Genomic DNA, 22,573 nt, shown 5'->3' on the forward strand with positions numbered 1-22,573 from the left:
CCCTCCAGTTGTCTAGTGGTGATTGGTTCCTTTTGTTCTGGGTAAGTGGAGGGCATTCTAGTCCGTTTGCTTAGCTCTGAGGAGGGCCCAGTTTGAAACCCAGCATAGATCTGTCAGGGATTTTCCACCCTTCTCTCTTCCACAGTACTGTATCTTTTCAGGATAATTGTGGATGGACTGTTTCTGAGATGGATCACAGACTTCCCAGCCTTCCTAAACACACTATTCTGAAATTTTCAGCTTTTATGAATGACTCATAGTCCTTTTATCAGTTCCCATGATGCACTGCAATATTGGGATGGCCTTGGGGGATGTGGGGATAGAAAGGGCCATCTGCCCGGGCACTTAGCAGCCCCAGGCTATTGAAATGTTCTATTCTCTCATTTGTTGGAGATTATAGATCCAGATCTAGGTACAGAAGGACACGTATATGACCTTCTGTTGGGTATCATTCCTATATCCTGACAGTGGAGCTCTCTGTGCAGGCCCTTTCCTCCGTCCACTCGGCTCTGAGCTGGGAAAACCCACTGTTTAGAACTGTATCCAAAGGTCTATGGAGACAACAGAGGTGGTAGGAAAGCAAGGGCTCTGGAGTTTCAACCCTGGGTTTCAACCCTGGCTATGACCCTGAATGCTAGGTGACCTTGGCAAATCACTTCATGTGTTTGAGGCTCAATTTCTTTTTTTGAAATAATTAATTAATTTGGCTGCGCTGGGTCTTAGTTGCAGCATGTGGGATCTTCCTTGCGGCATGCGGAATCTAGTTCCCTGAGCGGGGATTGAACCCTGGCCCCCTGCATTGGGAGCACAGAGTCTTAGCCACTGGACTACCAGGGAAGTCCTAAGGCTCAATTTCTTAATCAGTCAAATGGGAATATTAGAACCTTCCACCCATGGTTGCTGTGGGGATCCATGGAGATAATGCCCAGAGAATAGCCAGCATGTATGTGCAGATTTCACCCTCCCACCGCAGAGAGGACCCTCCTTCCTGGGCAGCTGCACTTCTCAGTTCTCCCCTGGATGAGCACAGGACTTAGAATCTGTAGACATAGGTCAAGGTTTACCAGGCCACACATGGCTGCGCGTCAGAGTGTCACTCCTCCTCCCATCCAGTTTCACCTAGCTCACTGGGCACTGAGCTCGTTACAGGAGGTAATGGGTACAAACGAGCTTGGTAAGGGGTGCTGCAATACAAAAGGTGTTGGTGTTTGTATTATTGCCTCTATTTTGCAGACAGGAACATGGAAACTCAGTAAGGGCAGGAGGCGTGCTCAAGCTGCCCAGGGCAGAAAGCAATGCCCTCAGATTCCACTCTGGTGGCTCTGACACCATGCTGGCAGCAAAGACAGATGGGCAACAAAAGAATGAAGGAGAAAAAGGATGAGTGGGTAAATAAAACCTGCTCTCTCCTGGAGCGTCATATCTGCCCCTTCCTTTAGGGTTGTCCTATTAAAGTAAACATCCCCCCAAAATACAAATCTCCCAAATACAAATCATAACTTTTAAGTCTAAGCTCTGTCAGAGGAAAGAATATTTCTTCCATTATATAGGTTCCTGCCCAACCCTTGGAGCCACGAACCCCCACAAAAAGCCGTGTTAGCCCTTAAGTGTGGCCCTCTATCCTTCCCCACTCTCTTTCCTCTGTTCCTTTCTGCCACAGTGTTAGGTGAGCACCTGCCTTATGCAAAGCAGTGGTTTAAGCACTGGGGATATAGCTGTGAACAGAAAAAGTTAAAGTTCTTAAGCGTCACTTACAGGATACATGTAAAAGAACTCAAAAATAATGTAATTTCAAGACAATAACTAATAAAAAATTTAATCAGGGTAAAGTGATAGAAACTAGCTCTTTGTTTAAATATTTATTTATTTATTTTTGGCTGTGTCGGGTCTTAGTTGCAGCACACGGGCTCTTTCGTTGCGTTGCGTGGGCTCTGTAGTTGCGGCACTCAGGCTCTCTAGTTGTGGCATGCGGGCTTAGTTGCCCCGTGGCATGTGGGATCTTAGTTTCCCGACCAGGGATCAAAGCTGCACCCCCTGCAGTGGAAGCATGGAGTCCTAACCACTGGAACACCAGGGCGTTCCCTAGCTCTTTTGTTTTAATTCAAATTTTATTCAATTTTTTTCTTTTGGTAATAGATGCACATGGTGCAAAATTTAAAAGTTGCAAAGGAACATACAGTTACCTAAAAGCTCCCCTCCACCCTATAACAATTTCTGTTTTTCAAAATATCAAGAAGGTGAAAATACAAACCTCAAATCGAGAGAAGATGTAACTGATAAAGGATTCATATCCATACTCCGTAAAGAATGTCTACAATTGGGGCTTCCCTGGTGGCGCAGTGGTTAAGAATCTGCCTGCCAATGCAGGGGACACGGCTTCGAGCCCTGGTCCGGGAAGATCCCACATGCTGCGGAGCAACTAAGCCCATGCGCCACAACTACTGAGCCCGCGCTCTAGAGCCCACGAGCCACAACTACTGAGCCCTCGTGCCACAACTACTGAAACCCGTGTGCCTAGAGCCCTTGCTCCGCAACAAGAGAAGCCACCGCAATGAGAAGCCCGCTAACTGCAACGAAGAGTAACCCCTGCTCGCCACAAGTAGAGAAAGCCCGCGCACAGCAACGAAGACCCAATGCAGCCAAAAATAAAGAAAGAAAGAAAGACTTAAAGAAAGAAAGAAAGAAAGAAAGACTTAAAAAAGAAAGAAAGAAAGACTTAAAAAAAAAAGAATGTCTACAATTTAGTAAGATAAATAACATAATATGAATATGGAAGAGACATAAAGGCAGGGGGAAGGCATAAAAGCAGGCACTTCACAGTGGTCAATAAATGTAAGATGCTGAAACTGATTTGTTAATGCAATGCAAACCAAGACCATAATGAGTTACCATGCAACAGCCACCAGAAATAGTCAGACAAAAGCAAGTGTTGCTGGGTATGTGGAGCAAAAGGCACTCTAAGACGCTGCTGGGAGGAGTGGAAATTGATAAAAAAGGCCAGAGCAGAAAATTATGAGATGCAACACATACACCACACAGAGGACCAACAAAGCCAAAAATTGGTTCCTTGGCAAAAATGAATACAATCGACATCTTGGCAAACAATCTGGCATCAGTGAGTACGCTTGAAGTTGTGTATCCCCTGCAACCCAGCGATACCATCCACAGTATTTACCCTAAAGAACCTTCTGACCATGTGCACAGGGGACATGCATAAAAATATTACCACATTGCCATTTGTAATAGGAAAACCCTAGAAACAACCTAGTTGTCCACTATCTGTGTGAATAAAGACTATAGCATGTTCACACCAAGAAATAGTATACAGCAGAGAGAACTTTATTGCAACTATGCAGAGCGACGTGGATGAATCACAGTTCTTGAGTACAAAAACAGTTCACATAGACTATATAAAGCATGATTCATTTATGCAAACTGCAGAAACAAAAACATGTAAAACCAACATGTTGTTTAAGGATGCAAACATAGGGGGTAAAACAATTGAAAAAAACGTTAAGGGGGTGATAAGCCCCCAAATCAGGGTAGCGGTACAGTGCTTACCTTTAGCGGAGGAAGAGGGAAACGAGAAGCAAGTACAGGAGCGTTTGTGTATCACAGCTCCTGACCAATACTTGAGATGTACCTGTCAATGAAAAAAAATAACTTATTGACATGAAATTCACAGAACATAAAATTAACAATTTTCAAGTGAACAATTCAGGGGCATTTAGTACACTGGCAAGGCTGTGGAAGCACCACGTCTGTCTAGTTCCAAAACAGCTCCATCACCCCAAAATAACACCCACACCCTGTTAAGCAGTTTCTCTCACCCCCTCCCCCCAACCCCTGACAGCCACCAATCTGTGTTCTGTCTCTGGATTTGTCTATTCTGGATATTTCAGATATCAATGGAACCAGACATAATTTGATCCTCTGTGTCTTGCCTCTTTCATTAAGGACAATGTTTTCAAGGTTCATCCACATTGTGGTATGTATCAGTACTTCCTTCTTTTTCGTGGCTGAATGGTAGTCCGTTGTACATATAGACCCCATTGTGTTTATCCGTTTATCCATTCATAGCCATTTGGCTACTTTTTGGCTACTGTGAATAGGGCTGCAATGGCCATGTGTACCCACATACCCGTGTGAGTACCCGTTTTCAATTCTTTTAGGTATACATCTAGGAGGGGAATTGCAGTTCTCTTCAGTTTTTATTAAAAAATAAAAATCATGAACAAATGTTGGCCAAAAAGAAAATAAAATGACCCTCCGGCGGGTGTGGAGGGGCTGAGAGGGAAGCTGCAGGCCTGGTGAGGAAACTCCTGCACAGCCAGGAGTGAAGAGGGAGCTGGGGCCGGGGCGGTCGTGCCAGGTCAGATTTGGGAGAGCTTATCCCTGTCAGGACTGCAGGACTTGCTGATGGACTGGATGCTTGGGGAGACAGAAAAGAGGGGCTGAGGCTGGCTCCCAGTAGCATTTCCTGAGATGGGGGAGACGTGGTTGAGGGAGGGGCGCTGGGGGATGGCAACAGAAATAAATCCGGTTCAGTTTTGGACACGTTACTTCTAAGATCGCTGTCAGACATCAAATGCAATAACCCGGGACCTATTTTGTGTCATAATTTCCATCTAATAAAAATGGAGTGTGGGGAAGAAAGACATAATACCTCTTGCAACATTATTATTATTGTAACTACGTTTTGGTTGGTTGGTTGGTTGGTTGGTTTTTTCTCGGGGTCTTAGTTCCCCGACCAGGAACTGAACCCGGGCCCCAGGCAGTGAAAGCACCGAGTCCTAACCACTGGACCGCCAGGGAATTTGTTATTATTGTAACTACATTTATTCAGGAATATAAACTCAGTAGGAGGCATGACTATAAATCTGTTTTTCAGCTCCCTGTTTTCTGCTCCCTGATTTCTGCTCCCTGTTTTCAGCAGAGTACTGTTGAATTCCTAACTTTCTGGACATTTTCAGTTGTTGAAAGTCTGGCCCAGTTTAAAGCTGCCAGATCGAACTCATAAGGGTGGGATTCACCCCACCCCATGCGGCTGGTGAGCCACCAGAGGAGGAAGGGGTGGCCCCTGGTCTTGGCACACCTCCTCCCCTTTCTGGGCTGGAGCTCCTTGGGGCAGTAGGGGAAGGGCAAACACTGGGGTGAGCCGTGTCTGCCCCAGAGGATACTGAGGGTCAGAGAAGCAGCAACAACCCACCCACCAGCCTGTACCGTACACCTGTTTAATGCCTCATGGCTGGGAGACCCCACAGATAGCCCTGGGCCCTACGGAGGGCCACCTTTTTCTTCTACTTCCCTGCATATCTGGGGAGTCTGGGCTTAAATCCTTCTGGCCCCCTCAAACCTTCCTTGGACCCTCCCTGGATCCTCGGCCCCTCTTTCCTCTGTACCCTCTCCCTTCCTACAGACACTTCCCCTCAGGCACCAACCGATGCCTTTCTCCATGTTCTAAAACAGGGGACCCTTGGGACTTCCCTGGTGGTCCAGTGGTTAAGACTCCACGCTCCCAATGCAGGGGGTCTCGGTTCGATCCCTGGTTAGGGAACTAGATCCTGCATGCCTCAACTAAGAGCCCACATGCTGCAACTAAAAATCCCGCATGCCGCAATGAAGATCCCACATGCGGCAAAAAATATTTTTAAAATAAAATAAAATAAAACAGGGGACCCTTGTTTGTTCCCTGCCCCCAGCCTTTGGTTCCCTTCTCTTGCATTGTTGCTGAGGTCAGACTGTCCCCACCATCTCCACACAAGGCCCCAGTGACTCCCAGGTTGCCCCCTCCTACAGGTATTCCCAACCTCACCCTCCATCAACTGTCTGTGGTATATGGGAAGGCCCATCAACCTGCCTGCCTTCCCTCTTATCTTCCTGGCCTCTCCTGCAGCGAATGAATTCCCATTTTACGGACGAGAAAACTGATACTCCTAAAGGTTAAGCAGTTTGCCGAGCTCCCCCAGCTGGTAAACGCTGACACCAGAACTCGACTCCATCTGTGCCCCGGAGTCTGCGTGGGACCTGGGGAGTGTCTGAGCTCACTTGGAGGTGGGTCTCCTGCCCCAGATTACACCCCCAGCAGCAGCCAGCCCTGGGCTCCAGTGGACTTTTACAGACTTAAGGATCTGGGGCCCCTGAATTTGGGCAGTGAGAAAATGAAAATGAAATTGAGTGATGAGTAGTTGACTTATTCATCAGAGCTCAGAGGAAGGAGCCTGAGTTTGCTTGCGTGGTTAACCCCTCAGCGGACCTGGAGGAAGCAGAAGCCAGGGACTCACCAGGGACTCGCCAGGGACTCGCCAGTGAGAGGTGCTGGAGAGATGGCAGCTCTTCCACCTCTGACCTCCCAGGGGCTACCTGGGGCCTGCCAGGCCTGGGCTCACTCTGGTGCAGGAAGGGGCATCAGCTGGGTCTGGACAGGAGAAAACCCCAGCGGCCCACATCCACCGAGCAGGACAGTGGATTGCCCTGGGGACCAGTGTGCAGCACCCACAGCATCTCCACAGTGCCCCACACGGCATCCTCCCTGGTCTCCCTGGTCTCGGCGAGTCAGTTTCCTACGACCACAGACAGTGGCTTGAAACAACGTGCCTTTATTCTCTTACAGTTCTGGAGGCCAGAAGACCCAAATCAAGGTGTTGGTAGGGCCACGCTCCCTCTGGGGGCTTTAGGGGAGAATCTCTTCCTGGCCTCGTCCAGCTTCTGGTGGCTGCTGGCTCCTTGCCTTGTGGATACATCAGTCTCTAGCCACAGTGCCATCTCCTCTTCTGTGTGTCTAACGTCCCACTGCTTTTCTCTTAAAAGGACACTTGTCACAGCTGAGGCCATGCTAAACTAGGGAGCCCTCAGACAGTCCACAGCTGACTGCAGGTGCCCGAGTGGACGGACCCAGCTGAGCCCAACTAGACCCACCCAGATTAGCAGAGGGACCCAGCTTACCTACGCATCCCTGAGCTAAATTAATGCTTATTATTTGTTTATTTATTTTAACGTTTTTTATATCTGTGTGATTTGAATCTTTAGTGTCTTTATTTCCTTTCTTTGTTTCTTTCTTTCTCTTTGTTTCTTTCTTTCCCTCCCTCCCTCCCTCCCTCCCTTCCTTCCTTCCTTCTTTCTTTCCTTCTTTCTTTTTTGGCTGTGTCGGGTCTTAGTTGCAGCACGCAGGATCTTCGTTGAGGCACAAGGGATTTTTCGTTGTGGTGCGCGGGCTTCTCTCTAGTTGCAGCATGCGGGTTTTCTCTCTCTGTAGTTGTGGCACGGGCTCCAGGGCGCGTAGGCGCTGTAGTTTGCGGTGCGTGGGCTCTCTCGTTGTGGCGTGGGAGCTCAGTAGTTGTGGTGCGCAGGCTTAGTTGACACCTCCCCTCTCCCCCACATGTGGGATCTTAGTTTACCGACCAGGGATCAAACCTGCATCCCCTGCATTGGCAGGTGGATTCTTAACCACTGCACCACCAGGAAGGACCAGGACCTGACATTTTGAGGGCCAGTACTAAGCCTACTGTACTCGGGCTTAGTGGGACTAACTAACTTGCCCAAGGTCACCAACTTGAAGTGACAAAATGACCAAGAAAGTGTGGCTAAAACATGCAGGCAGTTTATATTGACTATTTTTGTGGTTTTGAAAGAAAGGAAGGTAATTCTTCACTTGCTGGTAATGGATTTAACTTCGTCTTGAAGTCAGTGCACGAGGGCATAATTAATGCTTGACTGACCTTTCCGTCCCTCGTTATGGATTCGATGTGGGAAGCTGACAGAGAGTCGCTGTCACGAGACGAAGTTCACCCCACCCTTGCACCTGACTGGTGAGGGGCCCTGCCTGAGACCCTTCCTGCCCTCCCTCACTTCTGTTTCCCCATCTGCTGATCACAGCGATTCTGATGGTTCATCATATTCCTCAGCACATGTCAGCTGGGAAAGCAGTTGTCACTATTGCATTTGGAAAATATTTGCCGTCAGTATGATTCCAGGTCAAAAACAAGGGCAGAATTGAAGGAGTGAAACCCTCAAAGGTCTAGCATTTCATCTTGATAACTCCCTGACTTCACATGGACGGCTCAGGACCTGGGTATGGCTAGGCAGCTTGGAGCCCGCCAAGCCGTTAGACAAAATTCTGTTCCGGCTCGTGCGACCTCAGACATGAGCTGTCCAGGGCTGGGCTTCTGAGTCAGCCCTGAGTCCCACCTACACGCCCTCCCTGTGGGACCACCAGACTCAAAGCCTCCTTTCACAAAGAGGGCAGAAGCACAGATGACTCGGAGTGTGTAACGTGTCCAAGCTCAGATGAATAATAGATGTGCTTGAATATTCATAAGTAGGAACGGGTTTCTGTGGCCAGAGAAGCCCAAAAAGAGATTCTGTTAAAGTAAACTCTTGAGTCTAGACCTAAGGCAGGCAAACAAACATACAGACAACAACAAAACCCCAAACTTCCTAAAACTCCCCTAAACACAGAAACCTACACACACTTACATACACAGGGATAATTTATAGTTCAAAGAAATCAAGAGAAAACAGTAGAATTGAATGATTATGAAAATTTTACACATCAAAACTTGTGGGATACAACAAAAGAGGCATTTAGAGAGAAAATTATAGTTTTATATGCTTAAATAAGAAAAGAGGAAGAGCTAAAAATTGATGAGCTATGTGTTAATATTACGTAGTTAGAAAAATAACACAGTATACCCAAAGAAAGTAAAACGATCATGATGAAAAGCAGAAATTACTGAAATAGAGAACAAAGGTAAAATGAAATTGACAAAACCAAGAAATAGTTCTTTGGAAAAACTAGGAAAAAAGGCAAAACTCTAGCCTGGTTAACTAAGAATAAAGGAGAGAAAGCATGAATAGCACATTAGAAAATATAAAGGAGGATATGACCACGAGTGTTGCACGGATTAAAAAATTAAGGGACTACTGGGACCTCCCTGGTGGTCCAGTGATAAGACTCTACGCTTGCAATGCAGGGGGCCCAGGTTCCATCCCTGGTCAGGGAACTAGATTTCGCATGCATGCCGCAACTGAGTCCACATGCTGTAACTAAAAATCCTGCATGCCACAGCAAAGATCCCATGTGCTCCAAATAAGACCCGGCACAGCCTAAAAAAATAAATAAATACTAAAAAAAATTAAGGGCACACCGCAACGAAGAGTAGCCCCCCGCTCACTGCAATTAGAGAAAAGCCAGTGCACAGCAACAAAGACCCAACTCAGCCAAAAATAAATAAATAGGTAGATAAATAAATAAATTTATTTAAAAAAATTAAGGGACCACTATCAACAAATTGTGTCAATAATTCTAAAGCTTATATGAAAGAAATTAATTGCTAGAAAACTAAAACATCATCACTACTGAAGAAGAAAGAGAAAATGAATAGCTCTATAACTATTAAAGAACTTGAAGCAAGCCCGAACAGTTTTACAGGTAAGTTGTACCAAATGGTCAAAAGAGCACATTATTTCAGCTTTATATACATTATTTCAGACAAGAAAAAGAAAGACTGAAAATCTATAACCTAAGCAAGCATCTCAAGAAGCTTTAAAAGAAACAGTGAACTAAACTCAAAGAAAGTAGAAGAAAGGAAATAACACAGAGGAGAAAACAGACAATAGAAAGAATGAATGAAGCTACAAGTCTCAGCTCTGGTGAGACTGAACACGGTAAAAGAGAGTAGCACAGATAACAACGTCAAGAGTAAAAATAGAAGACATTATTAGAGCTCCTTCAAACATTAAAGTGGCAATAAGAGGGTATTATGAACTTTATAACAATACATTTATTTATTTATTTATGTTACAATCTTTATTTGTTTATATATTTTAAAATAAATTTATTTATTTATTTTTGGCTACGTTGGGTTCTCCTTGCTGCACGCAGGCTTTCTCTAGTTGCCGCGAGCGGGGGCTACTCTTCATTGCGGTGTCAGGCTTCTCATTGTGGTGGCTTCTCTTGTTGCAGAGCACGGGCTCTAGGCGCTCGGGCTTCAGTAGTTGTGGCACACGGGCTTAGCTGCTCCACAGCATGTGGGATCTTCCCAGACCAGGGCTTGAACCCGTGTCCCCTGCACTGGCAGGCGGATTCTTAACCACTGCGCCACCAGGGAAGTCCCTAAAACAATACATTTAGAAATGTAGATACTATGGACAAATTTCTAGAAAAATACACCTTACCAAACTGCGTGAGAATAAATAGAGAATCTAAATAGTCCTATAACCAACAAAGAAATTAAACTTGCACCTCAAAACCTTCCCACAAAGAAAATTCTAGGCCCTGATGACTTTACTAGGTGTCCTACCAACTTTTCTCTGTTTTTTTGGCCACACCACACGGCTTGTGGGGTCTTAGTTCCCCGACCAGGGATGGAATCCAGGCCCACAGCAGCAAGAGCACGGAGTCCTAACCACTTGCCTGCCATGGAATTCCCTGTCCTACCAAACTTTTGAAAAGAAGTAACACTAATCTCACACAAACTCTTCCAAAGAAAAGAAAGAGAGGATACCGTACAGCAGAAATTAACACAACGTTGTAAATCAACTGTACTTGAGTAAAATAATTTTTTTAAAAAAAGAAAGGAGACACTCACAAGTTTGTTTTAGTTGGACGTTGTAGCCTTTTTCCTAAATCTGACGAGGACATTATGAGAAAAGAGAATTACATGCCAATGTTACATTGTTTAGGAACATGGATAAAAGAAATTCTAAATAAAATATTAATAAGCCAAGTCCAGTGATCATTGAAAACACAGTATGTCACAACCAAGTTGGGTTTATTCTAGGAAGGCAAGTTTGGTTTAACATTAAAAAATCAGTCAATGTAATTCACCAAAATAGTAGAATAAAGGAGAAAAAAAAATCATATGAACATCCCAATACATGCAGAAAAACAATTGTTTAAATATCCCTAGCAAACTAGGAATAGATTGGGACTTCCTTGATCTGTTAAAAATATCTAAACAGAAACTAACACACCATTGTAAAGCAATTATACTCCAATAAAGATGTTAAAAATAAAATAAGCTAAAAAAATATCTAAACAAAGATCTGCAACAAACATTATCATCCCTAATGTTGAAATGTTCCCAGCTTTACCCTTGTCGTCAAGAAAACACAAGGGCTGCTTTAACTCAAGATTGCATTGGAGCTCCTAGTAAGTTCAGGAAGAAGAGAGAAAAAAGATAAAAGGATTGGAAAGGGACAAATAAAACTCTCGTTATTTGCAGATGACAGAATATGTACATAGAAAATCTAAAATAATACGTGGGTAAATTATTAGAATTAATAAATGACTTTAGTAAGGCTGCTGGATATAAGATCAAAATATAGGGGCTTCCCTGATGGTGCAGTGGTTAAGAATCCACCTGCCAACGCAGGGGATATGGATTCGAGCCCTGGTCCGGGAAGATCCTATGTGCCACGGAGCAACTAAGCCTGTGCACCGCAACTACTGAGTCTGTGCTCTAGAGCCCACGAGCCACAACTACTGAGCCCACGTGCCACAACTACTGAAACCCATGTACCTAGAGCCCTTGCTCTGCAACAAACAAGAGAAGTCACTGCCACGAGAAGCCTGCGCACCACAATGAAGAGTAGCCCCCGCTCGCTGCAACTAGAGAAAGCTTGCGTGCAGCAACGAAAACCCAACGTAGCCAAAAATAAATAAATAAAATAATGAATAAAAAAAGATCAAAATATGAAAAGAAATTGTATTTCTATAAAGTAGTCACAAAGAGCTAGAGAATAAATTTTTGTGAAAAGATATACTATTATATAGGGACTTCCCTGGTGGTCCAGTGGTAAAGAATCCGCCTTCCAACGCAGGGGACACGAGTTTGATCACTGGTCAGGGAACTAAGATCCCACATGCCATGGCGCAACTAAGGCCGTGTGCCACAACTACTGAGCTCGCATGCCTCAACTAGAGAGAGAAAAAACCTGCACACCACAACTAAAGCCCACGTGCCACAACAAAGCCCGTGCTGCAACTAAGCCCCCATGCAGCCAAAAAATAATAATAAAAAAAAGTAAATAAAAAATAGACATACTATTATATAAAGGGTACACAAGGCATCTGCATAGAAAATGAGAGAATTGAGAGAAATTAAAGAATATCTAAATAAAAGGTAGAATAGTACTATTTTTACATATCAGAAGACTCATTATTATAAGCACATTAACTCTTGGATGAAATTAATCTACACATTCAGTGCCATCTCAAAAAACATGCCAGGAAGGTTGTGTGTATGTGTGTGTGTGTGTGTACATGTGTATGTAACTTGGCAAGCTGATTCTAAATTTATATGGAAATGCAAAGGACCACGAATATCCAAAACGCTTTTAGGTCAGAAGAGCAGGGTAGGAGGATGGCGTCACTGGGGATCAAGGCTTATTATAAGGTCTGGTAATTGAGGCACTGTGGTATTAGTGTATAAATACAAAAATACTTCAGTGGAATAGCAAAGAAAACTCAGCAGCTGACCAACACATAAATGGACACCTGATTTACAACAAAGTGGGGATTGTAGAGTGGTGGGGGAAGAACAGTCTTTTAAGTGAATCGTTCTGAACAAGTGGATATTCCCATAAAAAAAACAAAATGAAACACGTGATTCCGCCTTCACACCATACACAAAAATTAATTGTAGGTCTAAATATGAGAGACAAAATATAGTTTGTAGAATACAATATAGATATTATAATATCTTCAGCAATTGCAGGTAGGGAAGACTGATACATTTGATTACAGTAAAATTAAGAACTTCTGTTCACTAAAATACATCATTCAAGGAGTAAACAAACAAAATCAAGCAAATACCTTTGAGAAAATATTTGTAACACATATTACTGACAAAGGCTCATATTCAGAATATATAAAGAACTTCTACAAATCCTTAAGAAATAGCCAAACAATCCAGTAGAAAAATAGGCAAAAGACTTGAAAAGGCACTTCACAAATAGGGTGGCAAATGGGCAGTAAACATACATAAAGATACTTAATTTGGGACTTCCCTGGTGGCGCAGTGGTTAAGAATCCGCCTGCCATTTCAGGGGACAAGGGCTCGAGCCCTGGTTCAGGAAGATCCCACATGCCACGGAGCAACTAAGCCCGTGCGCCACAACTACTGAGCCCATGTGCCACAACTACTGAAGCCCACGTGCCTAGAGCCCGTGCTCCGCAACAAGAGAAGCCACCACAATGAGAAGCCCGCACACTGCAACGAAGAGCAGCCCCCGCTTGCCGCAACTAGAGAAAGCTCATGTGCAGCAATGAAGACCCAATGCAACTATAAACAAAATTGATTATTTAAAAAAAGATAATTTTGTCAGCAATCAGGAAAATACAAGTTAAATCTACTTTACATTAAAATATCAAGAAAGGAAAAGACGTGTTACAAACTTGGAGAAGATATTTTCATGCACATTATCAACAAAAAGATTAGATCTTGAATACATAAGGAATTCCTGTAAGGCACTAAGAAAGGCAAACAGTACAGTACAAAATAATAATCCACTGTATGTGTATACCACATTTTATTGATCCATTCATCAGTTGATGGGTATTTGGATTGTTTCCACTTTTTGACTCATGAATAATACTGCTATAATATTCATGGACAAGGTTTTGTGCGTACATGTTTTCATTTCTCTCGAGTTTATACCTGAGTGGAACTGCTAGATCATATGGTAACTCTATATTTTGAGGAACTGCAAGCCTATTTTCCAAAGTTGCTGGACCATTTTACATTCCCACCAGCAGTCTATGTGCGTGAGAGTTCCAATATCTCTACATCCTCACCAACATTTGTTATCTGTCTTTTTTATTATAGCCATCTGCATTTGTATCCTGGGACTGCCATAACAAATTACCACAAAGTTGGTGGTTTAAAACAACAGACATTTATTTTTTCGCAGTTCTAAAGGCCAGAAGTTTGAAATCAAGGTGTCAGCAGGGCTGTGCTTTCTCTGAAGTTTCTAGTGGAGGTTCTGTTCCTTGTCTCCTCCAGCTTCTGGTGGCTGTTGACATTCCTAGGCTTGTGGCTGCATCATTCCAATCTTTGTTTCTGTCCTTACATATCCTTCTCTATTGTGTGTGTCTCTCTCAAAACTCCCTGTCTCTTTCTTATAAGGATACATGTGATTGCATTTACTGTCAGCTCAAATAATGCAGGGTAAGCTTTCCCTCTCAAGGGAGAGCTTAATCACATCTTTTGCCACATAAGATGGCATTTACAGGTTACAGGGATTTGATACGGCTATCTTTTGAAATGCCATTTTCTGATCTAGCATGCCATCCTAGTGGGTGTGACGTTGTATCTTATTGTGGTTTCAATTTGAATTTTCCTGATGGCTAATCATGCTGAGCATCTTTTCATGTGTTTATTAGCCACTTGTACATTTTCTTTGGAGAAATGTCTATAGAGATCCTTTGCCCAATTTTTAATTGGGATATTTGTCTTTGTGATTTATAAACTGGGTTATTTAATTTTATATAAGAGTTCTTTATATAGCAGTGACATCAGGGAAGATGATGGAGTAGGAAGTGCCAGGAATCTGTCTTCCCACCCAGACAACAATTGTACTGGCAGAATTTGACTGAAGTTAACTATTTGGGGACTCTGGAGTCTACAGGAAAGCTTTCAGTTTCCAGGGAGGGCTTAGATGGTAAGCCCTGGTTAATTCCAGGCAATTTATCTCTTAGCATACATGGTAGCAGGTACCCATTCCCCAGTCCCCTCAGCCCGACAGCAGGAAGCTGTGCCCATGTTGCTGGAATGGCTTATGGGAGCCAGGGTAGGTAAGTAAAAAGGACCCAGTTCTCTGAATACCAGGGATCTATGTACTGATTGCTGATTGCTTCTTCTGATCACAGATGTGCAGATACAGAGGCAGGCAGTCATCATTATAGTCATATTACAGCCACTGGCTGAAGTGGCTTCCAGAGAGTCTAAAGAGACAGAGTCTGTTGTCCCCCACCCCCTTTTGTTTTTCCCTTTTCTCCTTTTGAAAGCCAGACAATTAAGAAAGGGAACGTTTTAATTTTGTGTGTTGTTTTTTGGCTGCGCCCCACACCTTATGGGATACTAGTTCCCTGACCAGGGATTGAACCCAGGCCCTCGGCAGTGAAAGTGCTGAGTCCTAACCACTGGACCACCAGGGAATTCCTAAGGATGGGGACATTTGAAAGCAACCACATATACAGGGGAATCTAGAAAGTCACTGCACATGCCCAGGAAAAGACATAGTCTCAGAAAAAACCTGAGAAGAGCTTAAGCTTGTACCTCAGGCTGATACCCAGCACAGAGACACCCTACAACAATTATTTAAAAAGAAAAAGAGAAAAAAAAAAAAAAGGAAAGAAGGAGGGAAAGAAGGAAGGAAGGAAACTCTGGGGAAGGGGGGGTGTCTGATTTTGAGAGTTACCGCATTACAAAACTCAAATGTCTGGTTTTCAACAAAAATAACAAATCATAAGACATATAAAGATACAGGAAAATCTGGCCCATTCAAAGGAAAATATAAACTGACAGAAACTTTGTCTAAGAAAGAGCACATGGTGGAGTTTCTAGAAAAGACTTTAAAACAATTGTCTTAAAAATATTCAAAGAGATAAAGGAAGACAAGGACAGAATCAAGAAAATAATACTACTTGAACAAAAGGAAAATATCAATAAAGAGACAGAAAGCATAAAAAGGAACCAAAAGGAAATTCTGTATATGAAAAGTACAGTAACTGAAATGAAGAATTCACTAGAGGATTTCAAAAGTGAATTTCAGCAAGCGACAGAAAGAATCAGCACCCCTGAAGATATGAAAATGGAAATTATTGAGTCTGAGGAACAAAAAGATTGGAGAAGAGTAAATGGAGCCTAAGGGACCAAAATACGCATCGTGGGTGTCTCAGAAGGAAAAAAAGAGAGAAAAGGGGGCAAAGGGATTAATTGAAGAAATAATGGCTGAAAACTTCTCAACTTTGATGACAGACATGATTGGAAACACTCAAGAAGACCCTCACCAAGACATATTATTTTCAAAATTTCCAAACACAAACACAAAAAGAATCTTGAAAGCAACAAGAGAAGCAAGTCATCACATATAGGAATGCCCACTAAGATTTCTCATCAGAAACCTCAGAAGCCAGAAGGCAGTGGGTTGATATATCCAGTGATGAAAGAAAAAAAAACACACACTGTCAATGGAGAATCCTGTATCTGGGAAAATTATCCTTCAAAAATGACTTCCCTGGCAGTTCAGTGGTTAAGACTCTGTGCTTCCAATGCAGGGGGCGTGGGTTTGATCTCTGATTGGGGAACAAAGATCCCACATGCTGGGAGGCAAAAAAAAAAAAAAAAAAAAAAAAGAGGGCGGAATTAAGATATTCCTAGATAAACAAAAGCTGAAAGAGTTCATCACCACTAGATCAGCCTTCCAAGAAATGTTAAAGGAAGTCCTTCTGGCTGAAATGAAAGGACACTAGACAGTACCTCATAATCATATGAAGAAATAAAGATTTCTGGTAAAGGTAAATGCACAAGCAATTATAAAAACATATAGTATTGTTAGAATTTTGGTTTGTAACTCCACTTTTTTTTTTTTTTCCGGTATGTGGGCCTCTCACTGTTGCGGCCTCTCCCGTTGCGGAGCACAGGCTCCGGATGCGCAGGCCAAGCGGCCACGGCCCACGGTCCCAGCCGCTCCGCGGCACGCGGGATCCTCCCGGACCGGGGCACGAACCCGCGTCCCCCGCATCGGCAGGCGGACTCTCAACCACTGCGCCACCAGGGAAGCCCTGTAACTCCACTTTTTATCTTCCATGTGATTTTAAAAGCTAATGCATAAACAATTGTTAACCTGTTTTTGGACACACAATGCATAAAGATATAATTTCTAACAGCAGTAATGAAAGGGGCGGTAAAAAACTTGATAGGAGTAGAGGATGCTATTGAAATTAAAATCGTATAAATTTGAATGAGTTTTTTAACTTTGGGATGCAACCTAAATATCCCTAATTGTTTTGGGTAGTACTGACTTTTTGTGTGTGTGTGTGTGGTACGCGGGCTTCTGTTGTGGCCTCTCCCGTTGAGGAGCACAGGCTCCGGACACGCAGGCCCAGCGGCCATGGCTCACGGGCCCAGCCGCTCCGCGGCATGTGGGATCTTCCTGGACCAGGGCACGAACCCATGTCCCCTGCATCGGCAGGTGGACTCTCAACCACTGCGCCACCAGGGAAGCCCAAGTACTGACATTTTAACAACATTCAGTCTTCCAATCCATGAACATGGGATGTGTTTCCATTTATTTGTGTATTCTTTAATTACTTTCAGCAATGCTTTGTAGTTTTCATTGTACAAGTCTTTCATCTCTTTGGTTAAGTTAATTCCTAAGTTTGTTCGTTTTTTTTGATGATTCTGTAAATGGAATTGTTCTTTATTTCCTTTTCGGATTGTTCATTGTTAGTGCATAGAAATGCAACAGATTTTTGTGCTTTGCCTTTGTAGTCTGCTACTTTGCTGAATTCATTTATTAGTTCTAATAGTTTTTTTGTTTTGTTAAAAAAATATTTATTTATTTTTGGCTGTGTTGGGTCTTTGTTGCTGTTTGCGGGCTTTCTCTAGCTGAGGCGAGCAGGGGCTACTCTTCATTGCAGTGCGCAGGCTTCTCATTTCAGTGTCTTGTTGCAGTTGCAGAGCATGGGCTCTAGGTGTGAGGGCTTCAGTAGTTGTGGCATATGGGCTCAGTAGTTGTGGTTCGCGGGCTCTAGAGCACAGGCTCAGTAGTTGTGGCACATGGGCTTAGTTGCTCCACAGCATGTGGGATCTTCCTCAACCAGGGCTTGACCCCATGTCCCCTGCATTGGCAGGCAGATTCTTAACCACTGCACCACCAGGGAAGCCCTTTTGGTTTGTTTTAGTTTTTTGGTTTTTTTCTGTGGAATTCTTACGGTTTTCTACATGTAAGATCAGATCATCTGCACAGAGATAGTTTTACTTCTTCCTTTCTTATTTGGATACTTTTCTTTTTCTTACCTAAATGCTCTGGCTAGAACTTCCAGTATTATGATGAATAGAAGTGTTGAAAGCAGACTTCCTTGCCTTGTTCATGATCTTTGAGGAAAACCTTTCCGTCTTTCACCATTGAGTATGATGTTCCCTGTGAGCTTTGCATTTACAGCTTTTATTATGTTGAGGTAGTTTCCTTCTATTCCAAGTTGTTTGCATGTTTTTATCATGAAAAAGTGTTAAATTTTGTCAAATGCTTTTTCTGCATTAGTCAAGATGTATCATGTAGATTTTCCCTTCATTCTGTTAATATCGTATATTACACTGACCAATTTTTGTGTTGATGCATCATTTCATTCCAGGAAGAAACCTCACGTAGGCCTGACGTATAATCCTTTCAATATGTTTCTAACTTAGTTTGTTACTACTTTATTGGGGACTTCAGCTTCAATGTACATAAGGGATAGTTTTCTTGTAGTGTCTTTGTCTGCCTTTGGTATCAGAGTTATGGTGGCCTCATAGAATGAGTTAGGTAGTGTTCCCTCTTCAATATTTTTGGAAAAGTTTGAGAATGATTGTATTCTTATTTAAATATTTGGTAGTTAACCAGTAAAGCCATCAGGTCTGTGGCTTTTACTGTCTGGACATTTTATATTTCTGATTCAATCTCCTTACTAGTCATACTAGCTTTTATTTCTTGGTGATTTAGTCTTGGCAGGGTTTGTGTTTCTAGGAATGTCCATTTCATCTAGGTTATCCAATTTGTTGGTGTACAGTTGTGCATACTGCACTTATGACCCTTTTTATTTCTATGGACTCAATAGTAATCTCCCCATTTTCATTTCTGATTTTAGTAATTTGAGACTTTTTTTTCTTATTCCATCCAGCTAAAAGTCTGTCAGTTTTGTTGATCTTTTCAAAGAACCAACTTTTGGCTTCATTTATTTTTTCTATTATTTTCCTATTCTCTATTTTGTTTATCTTTGCTCTAGTCTTTGTTATTTCCTCCCTTCCACTAGCTTTTAGTTTGTTCTTTTTATAGTCCCTTAAATTGTCAGGTTGTTTTTTTTTTTTTAACATAAGCATGTATAGCTATAAATTTCCTTCTTAGCATTGCTTTTACTATGTCTCTTAAGTTTTGGTATGATGTGTGTGGTTTATTTATTTTGGCCACGCCACGTGGCATGCAGGATCTTAGCTCCCTGACTAGGGACCGAACCCATGCCCCCCTGCAGTGAAAGCGCAGAACCCTAACCATGAGACCACCAGGGAATTCCTGTTTTTTTAATTATTATTCATCTCTAAGCATTTTCTAATTTCCCTTGATTTCTTCTTTGATCCATCAATTGTGTAAGAGCATTTTGCTTAATTTCTACAAGTTTTGCCTCCTAATTTTACTTCTGTTTTTGATTTCTAACTTCATTCCATTGTGGTCAGAGAAGATACTTTGTATGATTATCTTTTTTTTTTGCGGTACGCGGGCCTCTCACTGCTGTGGCCTCTCCCATTGCGGAGCACAGGCTCTGGATGCGCAGGCTCAGCGGCCATGGCTCACGGGCCCAGCTGCTCCGTGGCATGTGGGATCTTCCCGGACCAGGGCACGAACCCATGTCCCCTGCATCAGCAGGTGGACTCTCAACCACTGTGCCACCAGGGAAGCCCTGTATGATACCTTTTAAAATATAGTAAGACTTCATTTGTGTCCTAACATATGGTTTATTGGGGAAAATGTTCCATGTGCACTTGAGAAAAATGTGTATAGCTGTTGCTGGGCAGGGTGTTATGTATATTTGTTATACCTCGTTGGTTTATTGTATTAAGTCCTCGATTTCCTTACTTACCTTCCGTCTGCTTGTTTTATCCATTATTGAGAGTGGGGTATTAAAATCTCCAACTACTACAGTAGAACCATCTATTTCTCTTTTCAATTCTGCCAGGTCTTCCTTCATATATTTTGCTGGTCTGTTATTAGGTGTGTAAATATTTATAATTGATATTATCTTCTTGATGCATTTAAACTTTTGTTAACATATTGTCTTTGTCTCTTGTAAACTCTTTTAAGCTCTATTTTGTCTGATTTTAGTATAGCCACCCCTCTCTCTACTGGTTACTATTTGCATGGAATATCTTTTTCCATCCTTTCACTTTCAATCTATTTGTGTTAGAATCTCAAGTGAGTCTCCTGTAGACAGCTTGTTGTTGGGTCATGTGTTTTTATCCATTCTGTCTTTTGATTGGACAGTTTAATCCATTTACATTTAAAATATTACTGGCAAGTAGGGACTTCTGTCATTGTGCTGTTTCCTTCTGTATGCCTCAGCTTTTTGTCTTTCATTTCCTGCATTACTGTTGTCTTTCGCATTTAGTGGATTTTTTTTTGAGGTTAAATGCTTTCATTCTTTTCTCATTTCCATTTTTTTTTAACTTTATGTTTTGGCCGCATGGTGTGGCATGTGGGATCCTAGTTTCCCGACCAGGGATCGAACCAGTACCCCCTGCGTTGGAAGGATGGAGTCTTAACCACTGGAATGCCAGGGAAGTCCTCATTTCCTTTTGTATATATTCTAGAGCTGTTTTCTTTGTAGTCATCATGGACACTACATTTAACATTCTAAAGTTATAACACTCTGATTTGAATTTATACACTCTCCACTAACATAAGCGCCTTTAGAGCTCTATCCCTACCCGTATCTGTTGATGTCACAGAATTACATCTTTATACAGTGCAGTGCCCCAAAAGATAACACAAAAACTATAATACTAGCTCTTAGATTGTTTTTAATGTATTACTCTTAAATCACGTAGAAAACTGAGTTACAAACCACTGTTACAATAATACTAGTTTTTATAATTTTCCATGTATTTACCTTTATTGAGATCTTTATTTTTTCTTATGGCTTTGAGTTATTGTCTAGTGTTCATTTCACCCTGCAGGAGTCCCTTGAACATTTCTTGCAGGACCTCCAAGGTTTCTGATGAGAAACCTGCTATGCTATCGGAGCACTGTATGTTATGAGTTGCTTCTCTTGATGATTTCAAGTTCTCTTTACCTTTCGGAAGTTTGACTATGTGTCTCTGGTGGATCTCTTTGTGTTTATTTTACTTGGAGCTTGAAGCCTCTTGGATGTTCATGGAGCTTTATTCATTTACTTTGGGACATTTTCAGCCATTATTTCTTCAAATATTCTCCTTGCCCTTTTCTCTCCCTCTCTCTCTCCTTCTGAGACTCCCACAATGTATATGTTGTTCCTCTTCATGGTGTTCCACAGGTCACTCAAGTTCTGTTCATTTTTCTTCAATCTGTTTTTCTTGTTCTTCCCTTGTCCTATCTTTAAGTTCACCGATTCTTCTGTGTGCTCAAAGGCTGCCTTTGAATCCCTCTAGTGAATTTTTCATTTCAGTTATTGTACTTTTCAACTCCATAATTTTTGTTTTTTTAGGTTTTCTCTTTATTGACATTTACATTTTGTTCAGACATCATCTTCTTGACTTTCTCCACATCTTTAGTTCCTTGATGTCCCTTGTGTTATCTATAGCCTGGTAACCACAGTCTGATTTTTCTTTCACACAAAATGCTCCTCTTGAGTCTGCATCTGGCTCCACCAGTTGGGTCTCCCTGTGGCCCAGAGGATATTATTTAACTCAGGAACTCGTCCACTCTGCATCCTCCCAGGAAACCTTCACTAACAACCTTTCACACATATTCTAACCACAACTGTGCAAGGCCACCCCTTTATCAGGTAACCCCCAGTAGCTTCCTGAAGGCAAACTGTGCCTCCCCTATTAGACCCTAAGATCTCTTCAGCAGGGCCCATGTCCTGTCCTCTTGCCTCCCACACAGGGTAACTGAAGTGCTGGGCGCTCACAGTAGAGCAGAGTCCACTTGCTGTTTGACTGCCTGGTTATACAAGGAGGCTGCTGCGCAGATGTCCTTTACACAGAAAATAGGTTCCAGTGAAAACACCCTGTCCTGGATGTTTCCAAGCGCCAGTTTCCCTTGCTCCAATCACAAATCCGTATTGTGAGGTAGCCTTTGGCAGCCATGTTTCAAATCCCTTGTAACACTCTGCACCCCCTGCGCCCCTCCCCCACCTTTGGCCACATTTGACTGGAGCTGCCACTAGAGCTCATGGTGCTGGAAGTGAAAAAAAATCAACCTGATAGAAATGTTGCAAGACCAGTGTGAGCCTATCAGACATGCCTCCTTAGGAATCTCAACTAGTAAGTCTGGAGAACTGAGCATTAACCAGCAGGAACAGAAGCTTGATGGTCACAGGGGGCCATGAGAAAACCAAGTCACGAGGAGGTTCCGTGTAGCTTTACAGGGCCAGAAAGTTCACGAGTAGTGGATGGAGAACTAGAGAAACCCAGAGAGAAGTAGACATGTGGGCAAGCACCCAGGAGGAATGTTCTTTCTTGCCCAGGGACCTGGAGTCCTAGTTGGTACCATCTGTGTCCACAAGGCTGGACCTGCTGGTGTCTCTTGGGTCCTTGCAAGGCCAGGTTTGTGCACTGGGGCTCCCAATGATTAAGTCATAATGTGAATCCTTGGGAAACTGTTCCCAACTGACTCC

Source organism: Leucopleurus acutus, assembly GCF_964270905.1.
Source record: "Leucopleurus acutus genome assembly, chromosome: 1".
Taxonomy (NCBI): Eukaryota; Metazoa; Chordata; class Mammalia; order Artiodactyla; family Delphinidae; genus Leucopleurus; species Leucopleurus acutus.